General features: G+C 38.2%; 1 long non-coding RNA gene across 1 annotated transcript in view; it reads right to left on the bottom strand.

Annotated features, from left to right (window-relative positions):
* The window catches only part of LOC141585389 (uncharacterized), a 71,668-nt gene extending 46,031 nt beyond the window's left edge, over positions 1–25,637 (bottom strand). Inside the window, exons 1-4 of the long non-coding RNA XR_012518824.1 lie at positions 17,578–25,637; positions 3,060–3,287; positions 2,867–2,955; positions 1,981–2,155 (exon numbers count right to left, since the gene is read on the bottom strand). This is a non-coding gene — a long non-coding RNA (uncharacterized LOC141585389). The remainder of the gene's footprint in view (positions 1–1,980; positions 2,156–2,866; positions 2,956–3,059; positions 3,288–17,577) is intronic.
* Positions 25,638–26,120: the final 483 nt, after the last annotated feature.

Raw genomic sequence — 26,120 nt, 5'->3', positions numbered from 1 at the left:
CCTCTGGCCATGTCCTAGGAGAGGCCGAAAATTGCAGTCTTATATTTAGGGTGCCTGAAGATCCATGTTCCTGTCGAATTTTTGCTTTCCATTTTAATCTCTTAGCTCTTGGTTATGGAAAAAATAAAGAGTTGAGGAGACAGAAAGGGCGAAAGGAAAGGATACAAGGAATAAACATAACTTTTAGATCCACATCTAGTATTCTTTTCTGCAAGATTCACCTGGGGATTTGACTAATCACATATTTGCAATTGAAGTTCAACCCAGTCCCTCATATGCTGCCAGAACACCAGCATTTGTCTGGCTGTGATGCACAAGTGCATTTTTAACTCTACCTTTAAGGTCTTTGGATCGTTTCTGTCTATGAAAATAGAGCCAAGCTAGAATTTCCTGAGCTTCTGGGTTCTGGACTTGAAGAAGCATTTTTTCACAAAGAGTATTCAGAGAACCCACATTCCAGCAAATTTTAATATTTGTTACCCGAGCTGCCAATAAGTGTGAGAAAGGTTATGTCAAACAAAGCCAAACAGGGTCCCTTACTGCAAGACTTCTCAGAGCCTTGAATGTGTTAATATGGAATATCACTTCTTAAGAACAGCACTTCTGGAGGGCAGTGCCAAGATGGTTTTACATCTAAATTTGCTCTTTTTGTCTTAACTTACATTGATTTGGAAACCTAAGATCATGGGCTATATTTAAGGAAGGAATTTTAAAATCCCATGATCATCCTTAGTAATGCTAGTATGAAATTTGTTCAGGATACAGAGCTCTGAATCTTAACTAATGCCGCAAGTCTTGATATATATATATATATATATATATATATATATATATATATATATATATATAAAGAGAGACAACTCATGGAATGTCATACACTTGAATTCCATGAAAAACATTTTTCTTAAACTCCAGTGTAGACACTTGAAGATTGAAGCCAGAAGTTACTTTGAGAGTTGGAGGAAAGACAGGGTGATTGGTTCTGCCCCTAAAGACATTCTCCATAAGCGGCCCCTTTTCAAACCCCATGGGGTAGATAGGCACAGGCAGGTGCCTCTTTCAGGTGTTCATGCTCACCCGTTTCCCACAGAACAGATCCAATGCATATATTTGGCTGAAATGTGTGAATTCGGCTAAAGGTAATGGTTTTGTCTTAACTGCAGGCAAATAAATTAAAGAAAAGAATACATTTATGTCCTGAGGAATCAGAGACTATGCTCCACAGAAGCAGACAACTTCTCTGAAGTCTCCTCACAGTAAACAGGGTTGATTTTGCCTGAAATCCCCTCTTTCTCCCTCGGTTAGTCAGCAAGTGTTATTTATATTTTAGACACCTCCATATCTTGGGGGTAGGTGAAGGAAAGAGCCCAGACATTCATACTCCATTGGAAGGCAGATTATGTTAGTCAGTTGAATTTCCCCTGTCCTCAGGATAAAATCCTGTGTCACAGGTCACTAGGAGTGGGAAGTTCTCCCTCTGCTTTGGAAATAGTAGATACCTAAAGGTCTTAAGCCTGGAGCAAAGACCATCATTGCCATGAGGGCAGAGATAGCCTCCCTGTAAATGAAGCCAATACCGAGGTAAACAGATTTGGAATATGGCAAAGGAAAGATTCCTGGTGACAATGTTCAAACTCTATCCTGAGGTCTTTGAATAATCTCTGCTCCAAAAAGAGGAACCAAGCAAGAATTTCCTGAGCTTCTGGTTTCTGGATTTGAGGAAGCATTTTTTTCATAAAGAGTTTTCCAGAGAGCCCTTGAATCTAGCCACACCTCTGAAATATATCCCTCCAAAGTTTCAACTTACAGGCACGGTAGTGTCTTTTCTGCTTCAGCTAGTTTGAGCTGTGTTTCTAAAGCTGCAATAAGGAAGTGGCTGAATAATCCACTCCTATTCTTAAAAATTCATGCAAAATTTGCATTCTCCTTCATAATACATCCATGTGTGTTTTAAAAAGAAAAATACTTTAAATTATTTACCTTTGAGTAAAGTTGACTTTCCAGGAGGATGTGCCATGTTTATACACTGTCTTCTCTCGCCCCTCACTCACTGCTGAGGACCCCAGTTTTGAGTTGCATGGTTGTGGAATAAGAATGTAATAGTGACTTTCTGAGACTTTCATTCTTACAGTCCTGAAGGAAAGAGCAGGGGAAGCTAAATAAAAGAAGATGAAGAAGAGTTACATCCTAGGGAAGCTCACATACTTGCCTCCTTTGCCTGGAGCTCCATTGACTACAGTTCATAAAGCAACATGACTGACTGTTACTGAGCACTTACTATGTGCCAAATGCTTTGATGATTTTAGTCCTCGTAACAACCTTTGAGGAGGCTACTATTACTGCCTCTATTTTATAATTTTTTTAAAAAAGAAACTCATTCAGGCTTTAAAAACTTATATAAGACTACAAACTTAAAGATAACAAAGCCAGGGTTAAAACCTAGACAAATTAGGAATTTATAATCATCATTATCATCATCATCATCATCAGCAGCAGCAGCAGCAGCAGCACATTTACTATATGCCAGAAACTGTTCAAGTGTTTTACCTAAATAACACAACAGGTCGTTACTTTTATCCTTTTCTGAAAATGGGAAAACCAAAATTAACTGACTTGCTTAAAATCACACAGCAAGTATGTTTCAAAATCAGATGATCTTGCTCCAGAGTCTACAAACCTGCTAATAGATTCTTGATCATAGTTTTCTTCCTTACTTGGCCTTGTAGGGTAGACAAAGAGGAAGCACAGTTCCTCCTTCTAAGGTAAAAAAGGCTCCAAGTCCCTCATACCATCCTATCTATGTACAGTAAGAACTTCCATTGACATCCAAAGGTAAGAAACAAAAAACTGCCACAGCAAACCTCACCATTCTCCGCATCACACTCAAAGTTGCACCTTCTGCAGTCTGGCCCAATCCATATCTTCTCATCTCATTGGGTCACGTCAAAGACCCTTCTTTGTAACAGAATAAAAAGGGGCAAGTAGGTATGTTAGTTTCCTATGGCTGATGTAACAAATTACCAAAAATTTGATACCTTAAAAAAATAAAAATGTATTACCTTACAAATCTAGAGGTCAGACATCGCAGTGGGTCAGCAGGGCTGTGTTCCTTCTGGAGGCTGTTTCCTTGCCTTCTCTAGCTTCCAGAGGCCTCCTGCATTCTTAGCTTCAGTCCCTTCCTTCGTCTTCAAAGTCAGCAGTGTAGTATCTTCAAGTCTTCCTTTGACTCTGACCCTCATGGCTTTCTCTTTCCCTGATAAAGACCCTTGTGATGACACTGAGCCCATCTGGAAAAAAACAGAACAAAACAAAAAACAAAACAAAACAAAACAAAAACACTTTGCATCTCAAGATTCTCAATCATATCTACAAAGTCCCCTTTGCCTTGTAAAGGTAACATAGTCAGAGGTTCCAAGGCTTAGAATTCAGACGTCTTTGAGGACCCGTTATTCTGATGCCCATAGCAGGTAAAGGAGATTTTACATTCCCCAGGGGCCAACAGACACTGCTGCTTAAAAACAACTTCAAGCTTCATGATTTCGGTTTTGAGTCACATCTCCCTCCTCCAGCTCAAGATCATGGATTGGAACCAGCAGGCTCTCCTGCTCAGTCCAGGAGGGAGCTAGACAAAGGGGTTGAGACCATTCGCACCATTATCCCTTTCTCTTCTGGCCTAAAGGAAATATCACCTTTAACTCACAGCACTGCCATTTCTGGTTGTCAGATGCATTAATGTGTGGGAATTTACTGCATCTGAAACTTCCAAAGTAAGTTTCCACAGTTCTCTCTTTAATACTTGTAATTTAAAACACAGTATGAGCAGTGATTATTTCCTTCTTTAGGTCTAAGATCATTGTGCTTTCCATACTTCATAATAGCAAGTGATTTGTTTTAGAGCCTGTGTTCTTGGATTCCCTCCCAGGCTATGTTTGAACGGCATTATAGGATTTTGCCAATCTTTGTTTTCTTTGCTACAGTATTAGAGAAATAGAACTGAAATACCCACAGTTTTCAGTCACTTCTTAACCAGTTGACCTCACTTCCCTAGGAAAAGAAAAAGTAAACTCTTCATTTCAGTCTCACATACAATTGTGGAGTCTCTTCACTCTCTTAAATCTTGGACTATATGAAATCAACCATGGGTCAAAGTTGGCTTTGTTAAATTTACAAACAAATTATACACATTCTGAAAGACTAACAGAAAGAACAAACACTCCTCACCCACTTATTATGGCTGAGAAGAAGGGCCCTAAATTTAAGGATGTCATTTGTTCTAACGATAGGTATTTTCAAAGCTTTGACCAAATTTTTGGAATTCAAAGGAGCCCTGAAATGGAGTTTTGAGGAAGAGCTAAGGAAAATTGCATTACTCTGAGTAAGAAAGTGGGAGACTTTCTGTTTTTGCTTATTCCTTAGAGGCAGCTATAGACAATATATAAATAAATGAAAGTCATGATGTTCCAATAAACTTTACAAAAAGTAAATGATGGCATGTACGTGATAAATATGTAGAACTATTATGTATCTATAATAATTAAAAATAAAAGGGTATAAAGAAGTGAAGAGCCCTTGAGTAAGACCCAAAGTGTAAAAAAACCTGGGTCAGTATATGGCTGATATGGTTTGGCTCTCACCTTGAATTATAATCTTTAAAATCCCCACGTGTCAAGGGTTGAAGGTAATTGAACTATGGGAGCAGTTTCCTCCATGCTGTTCTCATGATAGTAAATGAGTCTCACGAGATCTGATGGTTTTATATGTCTGGTATTTCTCCTGTTTGCACTCACTGCATTCTGAGGCCCTGTGAAGAAGGTGCCTGCTTCTCCTTTGCCTTCTGCCATGATTGTAGGTTTCCTGAGGCCTTCCCAGCAATGCAGAATTGTGAGTCAATTAAACCTCTTTCCTTTATAAATTACCCAGTCTAGGGCAGCTCTTTATAGCAACATGAGAACTAATACAATGGCATATATACCTCTCTGGAGCCAATTATTCCAAAGGGATTACACATGCCAAAATTAAGAATGGTTTATTAACAGGAATTTGGGGTGGCTTAACAGGAATCCTAAGACAAGAATGACATCAGTGAAGATAGTATCCATCATCCCCTCTGTGCTATGGCAAGAGTTTGGCAATAAACAGGACAGGCTTTAGGGTTGACCCGAGGAGCATTGCTCCTGATAATCTATGGTTTTATTCCCTTTTGAGAAGTAGCATGGGAGTGGTGGAAATCACATGGACTTTGTTAACCACTAAGGCCTGGGTACAAATCCTACTTCCGCCTCTCATTAGCTGTAGGTCCTTGGACTACTTACTTCATCTGTGAGTCTTAGTGTCCATCTTCGTCAAACTTTATAAGGCTCAGGAAAAATACAAAAGGACAGAATATCACGAGGGAAGGGCAGGCCATTAATACACGTTGCTTTCCTCTTTCTTGTGCTGTGGTTATTGGTTTTCCTTGGATGACTATTTAAAACAAGAGGCTGAGACACTCCACAAATGTGTGAGAGCACAGCTGCTCAACTAGCATTTAAGGTTTTTATTAAGCAAATTGATAAGACTTATATTCTGTAATTGGTACATGTTCTTTTTTTGCCTAATGACACTAATCTGTTTTTATCTTAGTCATTTAACTGAGTTTCGTGATTAGCACAGGCAAGGTTTTAGGGATTTAAATCATTTGTTTGATGTTTTTGCTTTTAGGCATGTTTGATTATTTATTAAAATCGATAAAATCAGCTGTGTCAACTAGTTATTAAAACTATAATTCTTTTATTGGCTAATACCAGGAGGGCTGAAGCAAAAGAAAAATGAAAACATTACATGAATTCTTGATTATGAAGCAAGTTTCTATAGGGGTGGCCTACATACTTTGCATTAACTGAAGCCTGTTTAGAACAAGTCTGTTCTATCTTTAGTCAATAAGGAAAGGACCAAGTGGGTAAGCATATGTGCAACTCATGTTCTAATTTATGCTTTAAAATAAAAACAAGTTTGAAAGAAGCAATGTGTTCTGGTCTTCAGAAAAGAAATACCAAGTATGTGCTAAGGGAGAGTGGTGAATAGTATCCAAAGATGACTTCCCTCCATTCCTTCCCAGCCTGTACCTGCATGTCAATGCAACCATCGAGAGGTAAATGCTCTGCCCCGTTTTCTGAATCTGGTCCTGCCTATGACCTGCTTTGGCCAGTGGAGTATGGTGTGGGTGACACTGCCAGTTCTGGTCAAGGTCTTCAAGAGGCCTTTAAGAGCCTCCACTTTGAATGTAGAAAGCCAGATGCCACGCTCTAAAAAAGCTTAGGCCAGAATACTAAATGATGAAACACCACATGGAGAAAGAAGGACACATGGAGAAGTTCAGAGATGCAATGTGGGACATGTAAGTAGCATCTTCTTGTAGCTCCCAGCCGAGCCCACACCATATGGGACAGAAGAACTGCCCAGATAAGCTCTACCAGCATTTCTAATGTAAGTACTGTGAATAATAATAAATTATTATCTTTTTGAGCCACTAAGTTTTGTGGTGCTCTGTTATTCAACAATAGATAAAGAAGCGTAGGAGGGATAAGAGAATGAACACAGGCTTTTAGGTAACTTCTTAAAATAAAATAATTAACTGAAGGAGTGGGTTTCTATTGGCCCAGGAGTATCTCTTTCCTTCAATAAAATTTCAACAGAAAGAGTTCCTCTTACTGAAACATTGCAGGAAAGAGAAAGAATTCACACAGATAAGAAGACACTGGCCTACAATTCAGAGTTCTGGCTCCAGCCCGAGCTCTGCCACTCAGTGAAAAAATGCTGGGTAAAGCAGTTCACCCTCTCGGTTTCCATTTTGTCATCAGTAAAATGAAAAAAAGTGGCTAAGAGAGTCATTTGGCCTAAGATTTATAGCCTTAGGTGAAGATGCTTAAACATGAACTCTATGTATTATTTTATATGTAATCAGAAGAAGACATTTAAGGTTGGAAAATAGATAGTGTTCTCCACAAAACTTTAAATTTGTATCTCATTATATGGACTCACTGCCTGTAGTGTTAGTATTTATTTTGAAAAACTATAACTTGTGACCAATGCAATTATGTTGCATTGTATTTTGCATGCTGATTAAATTTTAATTTGAAATGTTCAGACTTTAAAAAAACATTATAAATGTTGTAAGCTGGTTTAGGCATTTCTTTGTTTCTAATGTACTGGAAATCTTAGGATATAGGACTATCTGTACCTCTTTTAAGCTGTAAGAAATCCTGGGTGTTTAGCTATGTTTTCTCTAGGGTCTCTTTCAGCTGTACAAGTTGACTGTCACCCAGGTTTTCTTTCATTTTTGCACCTACAGAATAATAAAGCATGTATTGAATATAATTTGTAATTTTTCTGATGTCTTTTTATGGTACCAATACATCTTTTTGAGAGACCAAGACATCCTTCTGAACTAATCAGCTTTATCAGGTATAAAAGTTTGCCCCAAGAAATCAAAATAACTGTACAGAATGTTTTGTAAGTCTTGGTGGTGTTAACAATATGCTTGCCCACATAAAGAGCTAACTTACTAGCCATAGGCATCTCTTAGACAGGTGTCTTGTGTCTGTGTGTGTGCATGAACACATGTGTACAATAAACAGATAAATTACCAAAAACTTAATAGTATTTTAACCCCAGTTATATGAACAATTTAGCCTCTCCTCCTCTCCTGCAAAAAGACAAAAGAAAAAAAAAAAAGATGATTTTAACACTTCAAAAACTTAAGCACCCAAGAAAAGAAAGAAAAAAGATAGTAAATATATAAAGTATATGCAAATTAAAGCAGTTAAATACCATTATCACCTGTCAAACTGGCAAATTAAAAAAATTAATTCCCAATGAAGCCAAAATAAAGACATTTTCATTCTAATAGACTAAAAAAAATTGTCACCAGATACTTACTAAAGAATGTATTAACAAGTATGCTTTTTTAAATTGCATTTTAGGTTTTGGGGTACATGTGAAGAACATGCAAGATTGTTGCATAGGTACACACATGGCAGTGTGATTTGCTGCCTTCCTCCCCCTCACCTATATCTGGCATTTCTCCCCATGCTATCTCTCCCCAACTCCCAACCCTGCTGTCCCTCCCCTATTTCCCCGCAACAGACCCCAGTGTGTGATGCTCCCCTCCCTGTATCCATGTGTTCTCTTTGATCGACACCCGCCTATGAGTGAGAACATGTGGTGTTTGATTTTCTGTTCTTGTGTCAAAAAGTATTCATTAAGCAGAAGGAAGATTATCCCAGATGAAAGAACAGACACACAAGAAGAGTAAAGAGAAAAAAAATGGTTAATATGTGTTGTGTCAAAATGAATACTGAATGTACAAAACAATAATACTAATGTCTTACTGGCCTTTGTAACATATAAAATTAAAATATACAATGTTATATTAATCAGTAGGGAATAAATAGTGTTAAAGTGGCTATCACTAAAGTTCATAATAAAGTTAAAAGTCCTAATATTAGACTTTAATATGTCAAAGATAGATTTAATAACCATGTAAATACCAAAATAATATAAGTAAAACATTTAAACTCCTAGAGAAGAGCAAAAAATAATAAAAACTCTTTATATAATTTATCCAAAAACATAAAAGAGAAAAGAAAAAAGAATATGCTAGATAGATAGGATAGATAGGAGACACTCTATAATATATCAATAATTACATTAACTATAAATGTACTAAATGCTCCATTTAAATGACAAAGACTACCCAACTGGATTTAAAAATAAAACAAACCACTTTACACTGTTTAAAAGGTATAAGTATAATGGTTGACAGCAAAATGTTTTTATAAAGAGGAAAAATATATGCCATATAAACTAACAAAATGGAAACTGTAAAATAAAACAAAATATATTTTCAGTCAAAACTACAACTGGATTAAAGAGGGGCAAATAAATAACAAATATTTACTCACCAGGAAAACGCAGCAATTCTAAATTTGTATGCACCTAACAATATAACCTCAAAATATATGAACAAAAAATTAACAGAATTATAACAAGAAGTAGGTAAATCCCCAATCAAAGTAAGATATTTTAACATCTATTTCTCTGCTGCTGCTATCAGGCCAACTGAACAAAATCAGTATAATGTAAAAGATTTGAAGAATACAAGAGCAAACCTAATTCAAAACAAGTACATAGAATACTGTCCCAAACTAGAGAAGGCACAGTCTTCATAGATTCATATAAAATGTAACCACAATTGATAATAGTCCGTGAAGTAACTCCTAATAAATTTCAAGAGGTTGGAACCATATAGAATGTGTTCTCTGGCCTCCAGCAACTAAATTAGTAATCAAAATCAAAAAGTTAAGGAGAAAATCAATACACTAACTGGAGTTGAAGAAATATGTTTTATTGGCCTCGACTTCCAGCTATGACAGAGTTGATAGTTGGTAATAATCCTCTCCAAAAACAACTATAAAACTGGATAAAGAATGATAAAGAATAATGATGATGAATAAATGTAAATCTACCACTGTTGGTGAGAGAATCATAAGTGACTTGGTGTTTGACTTTGTGTTTTTCTATATTCTCTGAGTTTTCTAAATTTAGTATTTGTTACTTTTCATAAATTCAACAAAAATTACCTTTTCACTCAATAATGATGAGAAGTTATTATAAATAAGCTGTCATTAATTTTTTAAATTAGCTATGTCTTCAACCAATAGTTATTATTCTCATATGGGGGCCTTCAACACTGTTCGATTTTATTAAAAATCTACCAATTCTTTGACTCAGCAGTTCCATTTCTGCAAATGTATTTCACCAAAACACATTCACCCATCTGTCCAAAGGTGGATATGCAAGAATACGTATTGTATACAGACATATATTCTGAACTTTTGTTTACAGAACACTAGGCTTAAATGTCCACTTACAAGGGATTGGTTAAATAAACTGTGATACATCCATATAAAGAAGACTCATGCAGGCACTAACCAAGAGTAAAGTAGGTCTCTATACTCTGATATACTGCATGTCTTTGGTTATATATCTTTATTTACAAGCAACAGAAACTAATTCTGGGTTATGCAAGCAAAACAAAATGAATTGGAGCAATGTGAGTTGATCCACAGAAAGGACAGGAGCCTGGGGAGCAGAACAGGAAGTGACTACCCTAGACCACGGCACATCAAATATTGCTCCAACATTTTGTCTAGATTCTGGAAATGCCTTTCAAATATTGTTCTGATTCTGAGTCACTCTGGATCCGGTTGAGATTCACTCTGAGGAGAAATAAGCTGGCTTGAATATCTAACCCTTGGTTACCTGAGGACAGGGGACCTGATTTACAATCCCACAAGGAGTATGCAAAATTAGAAAGTCATGATTCCCAAAAATAAAATCAAAGTGCTATTTGGAAGGGGCTAAAGAACGCTATACAATAGAAAATGCATCTTCTACATACTGTTAAAAGAATAATGCAAAAACAAAAAGCGTATGCATAGTAAATCACCATTTGTGTTTTTTTAAAATGGGAGAGAATACATATTACATGTATACATGTAGAACATATTCTTAAAAAAAAAAAAAAAAAAAAAAAAAAAGCTAGAAACAACTTAACATCTGTATCTCCCATTAGGCCTTCAGTTCCATGAGGACAAGAAATGTGTCTGTCCCATTTATTTCTGTATTTCCAATGACTACCACTATGTCTTACACATAGGAGGCACATAATAAACAGTGGCAGAGTGAATAAAAGGATGTATTTATACAAAGGAGAAGTGATACTAGAGACAGCCTTACTTTTCATCTTTTAATTTTTTTCAAGTGCCTGAAGTTTTTATGCAATTAAAAAAGAACAAAGATAATTTGTAATGAAAACAAAATTTTAGGGGGATCGAAAATTCTTTAAGAAGTTTGGGAATCATTATCAATGACCCATCACATCACCCCTCTTCCCTAAACCACCTCATTGCCTATGTGCCCTTACAGAGAGCCAAGCAGAAAAGTGCTCAAAGTCCAATGAAACAAACTGGCTCCAAGAGAAGAAGCTCCCCATTCCTGTAGTGCACACACGGCAACAAAGCTTCTCCAGCGCCTCCAGAAATAATGACTTGGGGAGGAAGGTCACAAGTCAAGGGTTATATGATCATCATGCTGGGGCTCCAGCTCTTTAGCGGTTTGTGCTGAGAGCAAAAACATGGTTAAGTTTCTAAATAATTTGAATGATATTAGTACAAGACACCAGAAAGAGGAAAACAATGGCTTGATGACAGCAAGCTGACAATGGGAAGCATTTTGTGGGCTGAGATGATTGTAAAAGCAAACAGTGGTGATATTGTCCTTCTGGTGTTATTGTGTAATGCTGTAATTTATGGGTGAAGTGGAATTTCAAACAAAATAAACAGACTTGAATTTGTTAACTAATACAGTAAGCATAGAACATTCTGTTATGTGAAAAGAGAAATGGAATGTTTTATACACTCCTGCTATTTGCTAAACAGAAATATGTTTATATTTGGCATAACATCTTGCTTTTGGTTTTGCTAGCTTTTTGAGAATATCCATTTTCATTTAGTCTTGAACATAGATACAAAATGTAGGTGAAAGAGGAATATTGTCAATATATATCATTGTACTATTATATTGTAGTTCTAGTATATTTCACCAGCCAGAGAAAACTCTTCTGTAGCGTGTCAACTAAGTGTTTACACTTCTCTTTGAAAATCTGATGTCTCTCTAATCACAAATATCATGGGGATGTTGATGGCAACTACAACAATAATAACTTTATCTCTACCCCAAGTGAAATGGGAAAGGTTCCATTGCCCCCTCGCAGGGCATGTGGTAGGAATTTGGCTCATGCCTTCAGAACCTCGCTGCTTGAACCTCCAGGGGATCATACAGATGGACAGGCTGTGGGGCTCCGACCCCACCCCACGGCAGGGTCTAAGGGTGAATGTTTGCAGTTCTTGAAGCTCCAGTGGGCGTGTGTTACAGGATGCTCTCTTAGTTTGCCGTTTATAGGCAGCTCGTGTTAGCTCAATTAGACCCTCTACCTTATCCCAAAGACAGAGGGCTTTCTGTATCCCATGACTGCTTGCTTCTGTGTACCAGAAGAATCGGTCACAGGTGGCTTGGAGAATGAGTGCAAAGTTGTATTGAGTGGAAGTAGCTCTCCAACAATGGGGAAGCCAGAAGGGAGACGGTCTTCCCATGGAGTAGGGCCACTCAGGGGCCCCAGCTGTCCTCCCATTGCCCAAGGACAAACTCCACCTTGTCCCACAGGCCTGCCGGTGCCTGTCCCTGAGCGGGCTCTCTCCCAGCGGACTCTCATGATCAGCCGCATGTGTCTTTTTCCCCTAGATGTGTTCCTCATGCCGTCTAGTGGCTTCACTGTGTCTGTCCTGTAGGGTCTCTGGGTTTTTATAGGCCCAGGATGGGGGCGTGACTGGCTAGGGTGGGCTTGGAAAATGCAACGTTTGGGCAGGAAAGCAAGAATGCGTGGACTCATCTAGATCCATGGGGGTGGAGCCCTAGCCAGGGAACCCGCCTTTCTCTACCCCTTACTTCCCTTACCCTACTTCCTTAACACCTAAAGGGACCATGCTCTTTCCTTCCCAGTACTCCGGTATCACACGTAGGCTGTGATACCATGTTGAACTATTTGGTTGCAGTTTCACTTATAAAAGAAAAGCGACTTCGCTGTAAACTATAAAAAGCAGGTTTTTATCTCAGTAAGCATTGTTAACAATAAATGACTTCAATTTACGGAGTTCTTGAATTCACCAGGACGTGAGTCACCAACTACAAATTATGTATCTTATGTCTCAGTGCTGAGAGTAGTGCCTGGCACTTAGTAGGTACTCAGTAGGTATTTGTCGAATAAGTAAATACTGACTTCTTCTACAGGCAGGTATTGCTTAAAGTCATGGTTACATCTGTCAAAGACAAAACTAAGTTTGAGATAAAATGAACAAAGGCTGTTTATTCATAAACTGATAGCAAGGGAACCCATCTGCTGTCACTTTCGTTTCAGCAGGGTTCCCGGGTGTTAGAAAGGAAAGTGATTTTTACAGACTAAAAAAGGATAGGCTGAAACAGCCTCTGACTGCCGAGGATTCTATAAAGGTGAGATTGCGGGAAGCCGGGATGACTAATTGATCTTCAGGTACATTTCTGACTGCCCTTTGTTGGCTGGGAGGGAACAAACAAGCAGTTTGGGGACATTCTGGAAATGAATGCTAGGAACAGAAGGTTTTCCGTGGCCAGCCATTTCCTGGAACATGTATCGCTCAACGGGGTGCCTTTTTTTTTTTTTTTACAGCCAAACTGTCATGATGGTCCTTTATGAGAAGCTGACTGATTGGGCCAGTTTCTAACATCTGGGTTCTCTCCCCACTTCATTCTCTCTCTCTCCAAAAACAAAAACAAAACTGTCACCTAGTTGGCAAAAACCTCCTAGAAAAATTAAAATAAATAAATACAATTTTTAATTGAAAAAAATGCTGCCCCTCAAAAATCCTAAGTGCAGTAAAAAATAGGAGTGATATAATTTCATATGTTCATGAGAATTCATCTGATGCAAGTAAACTTGCATTTTTATATTATATCTTTATTTAATCACAGCTGTGGTCTTAAGACAAAGATAAGTTCAATATTTTACTGAAGTTTGAGTGATATCAGTGAAGCATTGTCCTGAAGATTCAGGAACATGCTTTTTATAGATGTTATTCTATTTACCGTGCAAAATAGCTCCCTTAAAAAAAAAAAAAAAAAAAAAAAAAAAAAGCTTCCAAGGATTCACAACCTTTCTAGTGGCTTTGTCTTTATTTATTAACTTATAAAACAACCATCTGGGGGAAGAGTATTAGTGACCATGGGAAATTTTAAGTAGAAATTAAACAGACCTTTGGCTTTATGCCCAGAAAAAAATGTCGGTCCTTTGCAGAAAACCAGGCAAAAGATTAAAAAGATTCCATTATATCTATAATACAATCTTCTTATGGCTTTAGTACAAGTTTCTTTGCTGCTAACAGAAGTCCCTGCAGAAGGTTTAAACAATCTCAACAATTTCATTATGTGAGCGTAGCTAAATCCAATAATGTAAAAGGGCCTACAGAGCCTCCCATATGCTCGGTTCCATACCCTTTCCTTCTAGGGGAAGTCAAGAACTTGGCTCTCAAGAAACTGATTCTACTCCAATTGCCCGGAGCACAAATCTTGCATTGTTGACATCAACGCAAGCTCTCCTGAGGACACACAAAGAAGAGAAGGAGCCATTAGAATTTCTCATGACCCTGCTTTGAGCCAAATCCAGCTTCACTTAAATGAATGAAAATGCTTGTTATATGGCCCAAGAAGCTACTTTGTCCATTTGAAAATTAATTAGACCGTAGCTAGATGAATAACCCTAGGATGCTTTCACAATGTTCTTAGATGCATGACCCTGGCTGAGTTCCCAATTTTAACAAGTTTACCCTAAAGCAAAAACATGGCCTTTTGGCTAAGCTAGTGCTACAATTATAATGCTTTCCTGAGCGGTGGCAGCTAAAGCATAACCTCGCCAGAAAAGAGTTAGTTAAGAAGAGAGTAGTTAAAACTTTTGCATGAAACGCTAACAGAAGATATTTTAAAGGCATTTTTTTAATTTGTTTCAAGGAGCCAATTTAGTTATTCATTTCACAGCTGGGCTTGGAGAAAATGTTAAAATCTTATACATGTCATGATTCACTCTAGATTAAAACTCCTTGAGGGCACAGATTATGTTTCTCCTTGTAGTATTTTTAGTATAGTGGGACAACAAGGTTGGTAGGTAGACTAGAAGCATAAAACACAGATTCAGATGTAAATCCTTTTTTCAAGGTGTCAGCCTGAGGTTGTTCATGGCTGGCCATTGATAAGAGAGAATCTTTAGGTGTATAAGATTCTGAGCCACTCCACTCACAAAGAGACTAATAACTACTTTAAAAAATAATCTATACATTGCCCCATTTAAGAAGGTCCTTAATACATATTAGGGATAATAGTATAGCAGATGCTTAACTCTGTAATGTGGAATTGAGAGCAGAGAAAATTGGAGTTGGATACACTGCATGAAAAATAAAATTCCACCTAAAATACCAAAAATAGAGAAATTATGCAAAAATGCCCAACTCACAACTTCTTTATTGATTAAAAGAACAAAAAGTCTTTCAAGGTGACCCTATCCCCATCATAGCTGATCAGGACAAGGACAGACATCTCATTCTCATAAAGCTGATTCATTGATAAATGACAACCAATTGCATTCTTTCTCTGTCCCGTTTGGGATCTCTCTCAATCTTTCTGCACATGCTGTCTCTTTCTGGGGCAGCCAATTGAGGATCTTTGTAAATAAATAAACACACATACCAGTTGACTTGTGTAGAGAAGCAGAATAATACACATCGTTCAGGTGTTGAGTCGGGGACAGACAAGCGGCCATGTCAGCTTTAGATTTTTAATGCAAAGGAAGATTATAAAACTCTGAGAAAGAACAATGGAGCAGGCCACCTTGTACTCTTAAGAATTCTTTCCTCTTGCCCACCTGCCTCTGTAAAATTTCTCTGTTTTTGGTGTTTTGGGTGGAATTTTATTTTCAACGCAGTATATCCAACTCTGATTTTTTTTCTGCCCTTATCATCAAATTACAGATATTTAAGCATCAGTTATATTGTCATCCCTAATATTACCCTAAAGCAAAAATATGGCCTTTTGGCTAAGCTAGTGCTACAAGTAGAGATATTTAAGCATCAGTTATATTGTCCTAAATGTAGGACCTTCCTAAATGTAGCAACCTACAAGCTGCTTTCTAAAGTAGTTATCAGTCTCTTTGTGAGTGGAGTAGCTTAGAATATCTCTGTTCAAATGCATAGACCATCTGCAGATAAATGGTACTTTTAAAGTTTTCCTAATGTAGCTAATTATTTTCAGACAGTTTTGACTGCCCTCCCTAATTCCAGATTATTTCTCTTTCCTTGTATGACCTCTACTAGGGACTGATCACCATTCTTCCTTATGTGCCTCCAAAGAAAGTTTTCTGGGCCTGGGTTCTCAAAAATCTCACATGGTTAGAAATCTCTGGGTGGTGTAGTACCCTGATGTCAAAGAATGAATGACTCTGAAAAAAAAAAAAAGAGAGAGACATTAAATACCTCCTCTCATGCTGTATATTGATGAGGACTTGTGTTGATCTACATAAATCTGGGTCTAAACAGAATCTTTTGAATTGAGTTTAAAAAATCTTATCATTTCCTTTTGTGGAGGCACATGACTTCTCAGAATGGAATAATTTCCCAAGTGACATGATAGCATTGGCCACTTTTAGGTTATCTGGAATCCACTGGAGGTCACCTCTGCTAGCAAGGAGAAAGGGTTCTGGGCCTATACATTGGTTTCCTTAAGGCATACTTAAACACTTCACTTCTCCCGATTTGCTGAGATGCCCCTTTATCGTTTCTATGAACTCCCCTTTTCATGGGCTCACTCATGTTGAATTCTGTTCCCAGGATTTTGAAGTGCTTTCACCATCTGCCCAAACAACTAAAACTTTCACAGAACGTTTAACAAGTATCCAAAACTGTAGATGGTTTCAGTTCCTATCTTCTGTATTTCCTCTTTCCCTTAGAAGAAAACTGACAGGGATCATCTTCAAAAAGTGGGTTGACCAACAAAAATCTGAGGAAGGACTAAGGAGGCACTACCGAGGCCCCCAGGCTGGCTAACAGGTCCCGTATGAACCACGACAGATTAAACAGAAAGCCTTATATGACAAATAGGCAAACACAGCTCATCCCACTCAAATTAAAGTGGTAAATATAAAAATACAAATATAACAATAATAGAAACTTTCAGTTTCTGTGATGCTTTACGGTTTTCAAAGCACTTTTAAATACCATTTCATGGTTCAGTCTCACAACAGACGGGGTGGGAGGGAGGCAATTTATGTCCAGATTGCAGGTGGAGAAACTGATCTTTCAAGAGGTGAAGAGATCTTGCTAGAAAAGCAAAGCCAATCATGGGTCGGGGCACATGCAGTACAGTCAGAGACTTGGGTTCAGTTCCCACTTTTTATCAGCTGAATGGATTGGGACAAGTTATTTAATCTGTCTATGCCTCAACTTACTTATCTGGGAAATTGAACAAAATGGTGAGCACTGCTATGAGAGCTACAAATGTACAATTCTCCCAACAATCCTATATAAAGTAGGATTCCTATTTTGCAGATAAAGAAACTGAGGCAAGTAAATATAAGTAAAGGAACTTGCTTAGGATCACATGGGGTAAGTGGCAGAGGTAGGATACAAGGCCAGAAAATGTGCTACCATTGTATAGCCTTCGTACTTCTTTCATTGGTTGGTGAGAGGAGGAAATAGCTCCATGAGATGATGCTAAGTCTAGCATAGTGAGAGTTCAATATGCACTAATAACCCATTCCTATTTGTAAAGAGCCCCTCTTACTTACTGGCTGTCTTTCACTATAAAATGGAAGTTCCACAAGGGCAAAGTTACTGGATTTGTTCACCATTATGTAACCAGGGTCTCTGGGTTTTGGGGTATAAACTGGAAAAAAGTACTTACTTGTAACTGTTGCACCTTGAGTTCTTGTTTCATGAATGTTCCAGGTAGAAGCTCAGCCCTGGAATTAGCAAAAAATGGGTTAGATCCAGAGATGTTTGAGTTTGATGTGAACTTTGGTGAACTCCCCTCATTGCCATACTAAAAACCTGGGCAGCCAGGAAGGAGCTTATTGGCCATTTTCTGTACATGTGAAGTATGTGTAAGCACGGTGGCAACTGCACACACACTGCGGTGACCCCAAGTCTGCGTACAATGACTCAGCTAACTAGCCCAAGGAAAGCCCTGTTTTTGCCTTTGGAGAGCCACTGCTTTGGGAACTATCCCCGGTGCCCTCCTTATCTGTTTCAAGTAATAGTAATAATATCTCTTTAATAAATCCTTCTTGTTTGTGGTCATTAGACTATCACCCGCCAAGTGATAGAATCCATCCATAGTGTGGTAACAATATGAGCCCTAGAACATAGAATGGTATAAAATAAGGGCTCAGAAATTAACGGTTGAGGAAATGAATGAATAAGTAAATGCAACTCATATCGAGATGTCTTTTTGGAAGTTAAGGAAGGTGGGGGCCAGAACAGAAGCATGAATTATTATCCCTGAGCTTATTCTCCGAAACGGGTGCACTGCAACAATTTTAAAGAAATAGCATTAATGTAAAAATTAAGGCTCTGATGAAAAGTATCTTTGGAATTAGAGTGAAATATACAATTGAGGCTTCAGAGGTCACACCTTGAGACACATAGAAAGGTGGTAGAGGGCTATTTTGTGTATGTGTGCACTTGCTCACCCACCCATGGTGCAAACACTACTTCCTTCTTCCCCCACCCTCCTCCAGTCTTGCACTCACCCCACCACAGCCTCTGTTCCCCAGAGGAGAGAATTTAGCTGCATCCCTGGACACAGCGAGCCAGTTTGAGCACTGAATGGATCTTAAACCTCCTGAGTCCTATATCAGTTTTCTATCACCCCCTTTGACCTTAAATGCCCCCCAAAGAATTTCACAAATAGACTGGGATCCAAATTAAAGAACTAGATTGAACTTAGGCAGAAAAGTGAGAGTGTCCTTTAAATGCCAATAGGCATTTGCCTTTGGCATAACAAAGGAGTTAAAACATAATTAAGATCTGAAGACTGATTACAGGAATGTGTATGATTATTTTTATTATTTTTCCTTTTTCTATCTTTGTGATAGGATGTGATCAACCTCTGCCATGCTCCGTTGCTTAGTAGCAGACAGTCAGAGTTTTAATTATATACTAAAATAAGCTAAAGAACAGAAAACTGCTTTATGTCTAATACGTATATATCAAGAAAGGCATGTGACAGCATCTAAATTGCTTTAGTGCCTGATAAAGAATGTCTCCGGTAGGGTTGTCATCAAAAGATCACGAATGGAGTAGGAAAGTATTATTAATAAAGCTGCTACTCTCTTTATATGTCCTCCATTGTTTGTGATTCCTTGTTAGAAGCTAGAAATGAATTTTTATCTACCACTAATTTCATCAGTTTTTTTTTGAGTCTGGGAGGAAAAAAAAAAAAAAACTTTTGTCAATTCCACTGCCAACCCTAGTTCTCCAAATAGAATTCTTTTCACTCCTCCAGATCTGCAATTCCCAAAATATTATATCTCGCAATAAAAAATTAAAGAAATAGTTCATTCATCTTTTAACATTCAACAGAGCAATGTTCCAGCAGCAAACCCCAGAGGAGTCTCTGCCCTCATAGAGATTAGATTTTAATGGGAGGGAAAGATAATGAACAAGTAAAACAATGAAAAGATAATCACAGACTACAACCAGGGTTATAAAGAAAATGAAATATACTTCAGAGGATTAGGTTTAGCTGCAAGTGACAGAAGATTCAAAATCATTTGGCTTTAACCAAGCCTGTGTTGTGATTCATCCTATATATGTTGGGTAGCTACAATTTTTTAACACTGGCATCTATTCTGATTGACCAGTGCCCTATTTTGTTTGGTTGGATCAGGTTTATATGCTGGAGCAGTTACTACATATGTTGTATATTAATTGTGGCCTAGAAAGTTTGTTTCTCTCTTTCTCACATTAAAGAAGGTCAGAGATAGGTTCTTCAAGTATGCATAAGGCAGTTTCATGAATTCATCAAAGGCCCAGATTTGTTCATCATTTTCAACATATGCTTTCCACCTCATGGACCAGGATGGTTGCTTGGGCTCCAGCCATTACATCTGCATAGAGGACAAAGGTGAGAAGAGGGCCATATCTCTTCCCTGTAAGGATAATTAGTGTTTTGTCCCAATAGTAAAAATGTACATTGTGGCTGCAGGGAAAGCTCGAATAGGAAGACGTCATTCTGGGTGGCCATAGGCTCACCTAGAAATTAGGCAGCAATTCGACTGCTAAGGAAAAGGGAGAGCAGGCAGGTAGTTGACATCGCCACACAGGTTGATGTGACAGACAGTAACTGGTACAGAGCAGGCTTCTCTAAATAGGGGAGTCAGAGGCCTTCTTAGGATCTAACGGCTCAACTGAGGCCTGCAGGATGCCACTGACCCAGCCATACAAAGTGGAAGGAAAAGACTTCAGGCAGAAAGAATGCCTCATCTCAAAATAGACTGGACTTCTGCTCATGGAATGATTTTAACCTCACTTTATAATAATACTATGCAGTTGTTAAATTTCTCCAGGCTGGAATTATAATCTGGTTTCCTCCTAATTTTTAGTTCTCCAAACCCTAAAGCATGTTACATTATAGAGATTTTTGAGTTATTGAAATAAAAATCCACTGATGTCAGCCTGCAATTTGGCAGCTGGTAGGAAGATGGTTGAGAACATATTTAGTAGTAAAACATAAATATTATTTGATATGTTACTTAGGGTTGTGCCTATGCAGGGGCAGTGGGCAGAGGTGGCCAAGCCAAATAACATGTCCATGTAGTATGTCTTTGAAACCACCGTGAGTGGTGTAAACAACAGGCCAGTTTCAGACAAAACTACTTACCATTTAGGATATTAATCACAACTTACATTACAATAATGTGATTTGGTTTGGTGTTCACTGGAATAGATCTGATCGTATGGAACTAATGTAATGTTTTGTGTGAATGTTGCATTAGTTATGCATTTGTTATGTGATTTTCATGGGTGCCAGAATGTAATTCATTGGAATAAACAGAAGAGCCTAGGGGCATTAATGCTTAAAGCTTGAAAGGGGAATTTGCCTTCATTAAACCTTCCCATACTGTAATTAAGATGACATTATATCCAGTGCTTTTTCTAAATGAATATGTTATACTGACATCAAACAAAATATGAAATCAGCAATATTGTTTATTACTGGAGATCTCACGTGAACAAAGATCCCTATAAACTAAATGACTTTGTCTAAACATATTACACAGTGGCCAGATGCTCTATTACAGAATATAGAGATGGTGTGCATGGATACATGCATATGTGTTTCCAAGCTTTCTCTTGCATGCTGACCAACTCATAGAAGGAGGGAATTGCCACAGAAATCATTATGGGTTTGAATGAAGAATCTCTAAGAGCATGCTTTTTCCAAACTGACCAGATTTCCCACACATTGGCATGTGTCTAGCTATGAACCTAAGACCAAGTCTGTGAGACAAAGAAATCATGTCCGTTCTAAAGCTGTTTGAATGTGAGCTTCATTTTCAAGGGCAAAGACTATGTCATTTTCATTTCTGTACTCCAACATCTAACACAATGTTTGGCATATAGTAGGTGCTCAGTAAAGTTTAAATGAATAAATAGCAACTCCCATTTGTAACAATTTCCATTTTCCTAACAGCTCTCTTAGTCTCTTTCAGTGCATTTAATAAAGATCCAATATATAATATAACTTCAAGACAACAGAAGTTAGAATTGATAATGAAACCGATGCCATATACTATGTATTCCATTGTATATACCCACCTCTCTCTGGAAACCTCTATTAGTAGGAGACATTAAATAAATGTGACCCTGAATCACACAGTACACATTTAAGTGTGCTTTTCCTTGCTTTATTTTTCTAAAATTAGACAATTTTTAATTTGAGCCTACCACCTTTTATTAAGGGGATGGAAAGTTAATCTTTGTAATTTGGGCTTCTCTTTCCTTTTCCATTAATTTTTATGTTTCAAGGCGAGCTTGTTGAAAAGAACATTGAGGGAAGCAAGGCATTGGTCCACAATGTCATTCTCTTTGATCCTTTGTGAAAAGCCCATAGGAGTCTTTCTCAACTCCCTCTGCAAGGTCCTTCCATGATTGGCTGTTTCCTCCTTTAATTCCAGGTCTTTCTAAGTGGGTGGTTAGGCTGCTAAGGCCCCATCCTACCTAAATACAGTCAATTTTTTCTGCAAGGTATTGCTTCCTCTCCAGGGACTTAACTGGGAACAGCCGCAGGTCCTTTCTGCTCTCAGGTCCCATAAAACTATTTGGGATTTTTACCATCTCCCTAAGCTTTAACCTAAGTCATTGTGCACAGAGCCCATCTCTCTGCTACCCACTAATATTTCTGTTCTCATTACTTTCTTTTGGACTTTTTCTTCTTCCCTGAGAACTTGTTCTGAAGTTTCTTGAGGAAATCTGTGTAACCAAACATTTGTGCTTTGCGGTTTTTTCTATTTTCCTAGGAGGCGCTCCCTCTGTTTCCTCTGTTTCTAAGTCCATAACCACAGAATAATGTGAGCTTCACAAAGTTATGGATAGACCAAGGAGGAAGTTATAATATGGAGGGAAATTCTAGTCAGTATTATAAAAATATTATTCTATCTGATGGCTCTTCTGTAGGGCAGGTAGAGATGGTGCAAAGAAAAAGGATGTGAGGTGGGGCTTGTGGAGTGGGCAGTGAGAGGGACTGCCATTTGGGCTTTGTGATGAGCAGTAAAGGTTCAGAGTTCAGATTTTAGGGCTGAGAGTTTATCAATGTTATACAGAGCTTGAGGAAGATCAGGAACCGGTAATCAGGAAAACTTGGAGAAAAAGTGATCTAGATAAAATGGAGATAGCTATATAGGAGGAAAGTTTTTAAAAAGAAGGGGGAAAAAAAAACCCTGAAATCTCTGACACTTCTCCCATCCAGAGTGAAGTTTACCTCCCTTCCCCTTGCATCGAAGAGGCTCGTTATTGCTTGGAGCAGTGGAGTATGGTAGAATGCTCCCTGACTTTGGAGGCCATTTCATCAAGGGCCTTGCAGCTTCTGTCTGGCTTTTTGGAACACTCACTCTTGAGTTGCTCCCTCTGAGGAACCAGCCACCATGCAGAAAGAAACCTAAGCCACATGGAAAGGCTATGTATAGGCTCTGTGGTCAACAGTCCCAACTGAGCCAAATCTCTGAGTCATTCTAGTCAAGGCATCAGACTTATGAGTTGAAGGAGCCTCCAAATGATTCTATCCCTGAGTCATTGTGTCACCACTCCCTGTTAGAGTCTTCTCAGCTGAGTCTCCAGATATCATAGAGCAGAGATGAGACAAACCATTCCCCCTGAGCGCTGTTCACTTCTTGACCCACAAAAGCTGTGGAAATAACAAAATGTCTTTTGTTTTACTCTGCTGTCTTGGGCTGCTTTCTTCTGCAGCAATGGATAAGTGAAACAGTCAGAAAGCAAATAAGAAAAATCCTGGAAAATTTGTGAGTTGGAGCTACCTATAACTGGATTAAAAAGACAGTCCAAGAAAAAAATGAGCCTCTGTGGCACAAGAAGAGGTAACATTTATTAAATGTTAGCCTGAAACAGGCACAGGTCCTATTGACATGTATTAATGCATTGATCCTCACAACTGTCTGCAATAAGCGATAGTATTTAGTCCCATTTTATAGATGAGGAAAAAGAGGAAAAGAAAGGTTAGGTACTTTGCTCAAGGTTATAAGGTAGTGAGCAGAGGACGTAGAATTTAAACTCAGTCTGCCTCCAGCATCAGTGTTCTTGACCACAACATTATGGAGCCTGGCATGATTCAAAACTTGTGTAGGTCTTGCAGAAAAATTCACAAACTTGGGAATGTTTCATTAACATATCTGATAATAGAAAAACAACTATTAGCCTTTTCCCTTATGAAATTCTATTTTAAAGCTTTATCTTTTTATCACTGAAAATGAAGTTTGGGCTGGGCATGGTGGCTTACACCTGTAATCCCAGCACTTTAGGAGGCTGAGGCGGGCGGATCACGAGGTCAGGAAATCAAGACCATCCTGGTCAACATGGTGAAAACCCATCTCTACAAAAAATACAAAAATTAGCTGGGCGTGCTGGCACGTGCCTGTAATCCCAGCTACTCGGGAGACTGAGGCAGGAGAATTGCTTAAACCAGGGGGTCAGAGGTTGCAGTGAGCTGAGATCATGCCACCGTACTCCAGTCTGGTGACACAGGAAGACTCTGTCACACACACAAAAAAAGAAGTTTGATGTCTTATACCTTTTTAAACACTATGACTATGACCAAATGCTGTTTGGGCTTTACAACCCCTAACGAAGATACGATGGTTAATAACAGAATTATTTTTGACAGAGATAAGACAACTATTGTTTGAAAGAAAACATTATGGTACAAACACAACTGAAGAGAAACTAGCAACAGTCATCAAGTGTTGTCACATGTGACAATAGTGTTTTCTATATTTTCTCTCATTAATTTTCACACCAATCCTCTGAGATGGGCATTTTTACTTCCATTTTCTAGATAAGGAAACTGAGATTCAGAACGCTGAAATTATTTGTCTAAGGTTACGTGATAAGTGATCCACCCTTCCAATTCAAAACCCTGTGTTCTATCTGTGCTTGGTGTCTTAAACAACAAAAGCAAGCAAACAACTCTTAATAATGATCTAAAGTTCTTACAGGAGTTTCTTCTCTATAGGATAACCCACAGGCTTTATGTAGAATTGCAAATATTTTTAAGATGTTGCATTAACCAGGTTGAGGATTTCATAAAACCAATAATCTTTCATCAGAATTTGGATTAAAAATGTTGGGATCTCAATCTTTATAAAAGAAAGGTAATTTTAATAAAAATAATGAAGTACATTAATTCAGAATAAAGGGCACTTCTCGAAACTAAGTACTTTTAGGTTGTCCTCATTTTTCTCATTTAACCATAAATACCTGAATGTTATGCTTTGCACAAGAGCTATTTTGTGGAATAGTATTTGGAAACCGATTGTTTAGTTGACTTTGATAAATGCTTTTAGTTTTGTTTTTGCATATGTGCGTGCACTCATGCATACATGAGTGCTTGTGCATGGGTGGGCAAGCAAGTGTGTTGCCAGAATAGAAAAAGACGTCAATATTGCTAGCTAATTTATATTTTAACTGGTGGCTCATAGCACTCCATTATTGAACACAACTCAATGAAATAACTGAACTAGGTTGGCCTAGCATTTTCAGTTAAATGCAAAGGTCTAATCATTAAATGAAACCAACATCCTTATTGATGAAATTCTAGTATGATCTCATGTCAAAAAGAAAAACCAACAAAGACAAACATTACTAGTGTTTATGAAATAGAATATCATTGTGTTATCACAAATATATTTCATCTTCAGACAAAGTTTACTTGGTTTTTGACAAATGAAGAAACAGTCTATTAGTCAAGAGTTGTTCTTGGGGAAACATGAATGAAAACACCATTCCTGTTTCTGGTCTCATTACAATTGTTATAAAGTTGAACATTTCTTTCCCTTCTCCTTCCTAACTTAAACTTTGCTGTATCTCCAACATTCCCACACATAACTCAGGAACAAACTTAATCCCAACAACCCCCACCCAAAGTCTGATTTCCCTTCCAACCTGCCCTCTTCATCTCTAACACCTGTTTCCAACACAGCTTCCTTTCTAGAAGTGTGTGGGGCAATCTTCTCTTTACTTTAAAACAGCCAGCCTAAAGCAATGTATCTTGTTTCTTTCTACTTTCTTTTCTCCAACTTTTTTATTAAGAAAAATTTCACAATACATATAGTTTATCATCTTAAAATGTACAATTCAGTGGGTTTTAGTATATTCACAGTGATGTGCAACCATAGCCACTGCCTAAGTCCAGAACATTTTCATCACCTTCAAAGAAACTTGAACCCATTAAACAGGTACTCCTCAATCCCCCTCCCCACATCCCTTCCCCCTCCCTTCCTTCTTGCTTCAATTAATAGCATGTCTTCTCTGGACCATGAATCCCAGTGTAGTAAACAGGTATCTAGCTTTTGTAACTTGATGTGTTCGCATTGGTCTTATAGGCATATGCTGGACATGGCTTGTCCTAGACAACCTGGTAGTATGTTTCAGTCACCTTGCCTTGGCTTCCTGCCTCCCCCATCAGCCCTCCCCACTCTTTGGGATGATTCCTTTCCCCATGAGTTTACTTTTCAGTATAAACCAGCCAATACAGACTTTACACTTCTAGTCACCTATTTTATTGGGCTCTTACATTCTTGCCACTATCCACCTGACCCAACCACTCCAATGCCAGTATTAGACAAGTAGGGACAACCCCTATACCCCAGAGTCCACTGAAATGATTCAAACTGGCCAATTCTAGGTCTGCATCTTTGCCTTTCCTATTCATTC

Source organism: Saimiri boliviensis, chromosome 8, assembly GCF_048565385.1.
Source record: "Saimiri boliviensis isolate mSaiBol1 chromosome 8, mSaiBol1.pri, whole genome shotgun sequence".
NCBI lineage: Eukaryota > Metazoa > Chordata > Mammalia > Primates > Cebidae > Saimiri > Saimiri boliviensis.
This window is presented reverse-complemented; position numbering and strand designations above follow the sequence as displayed.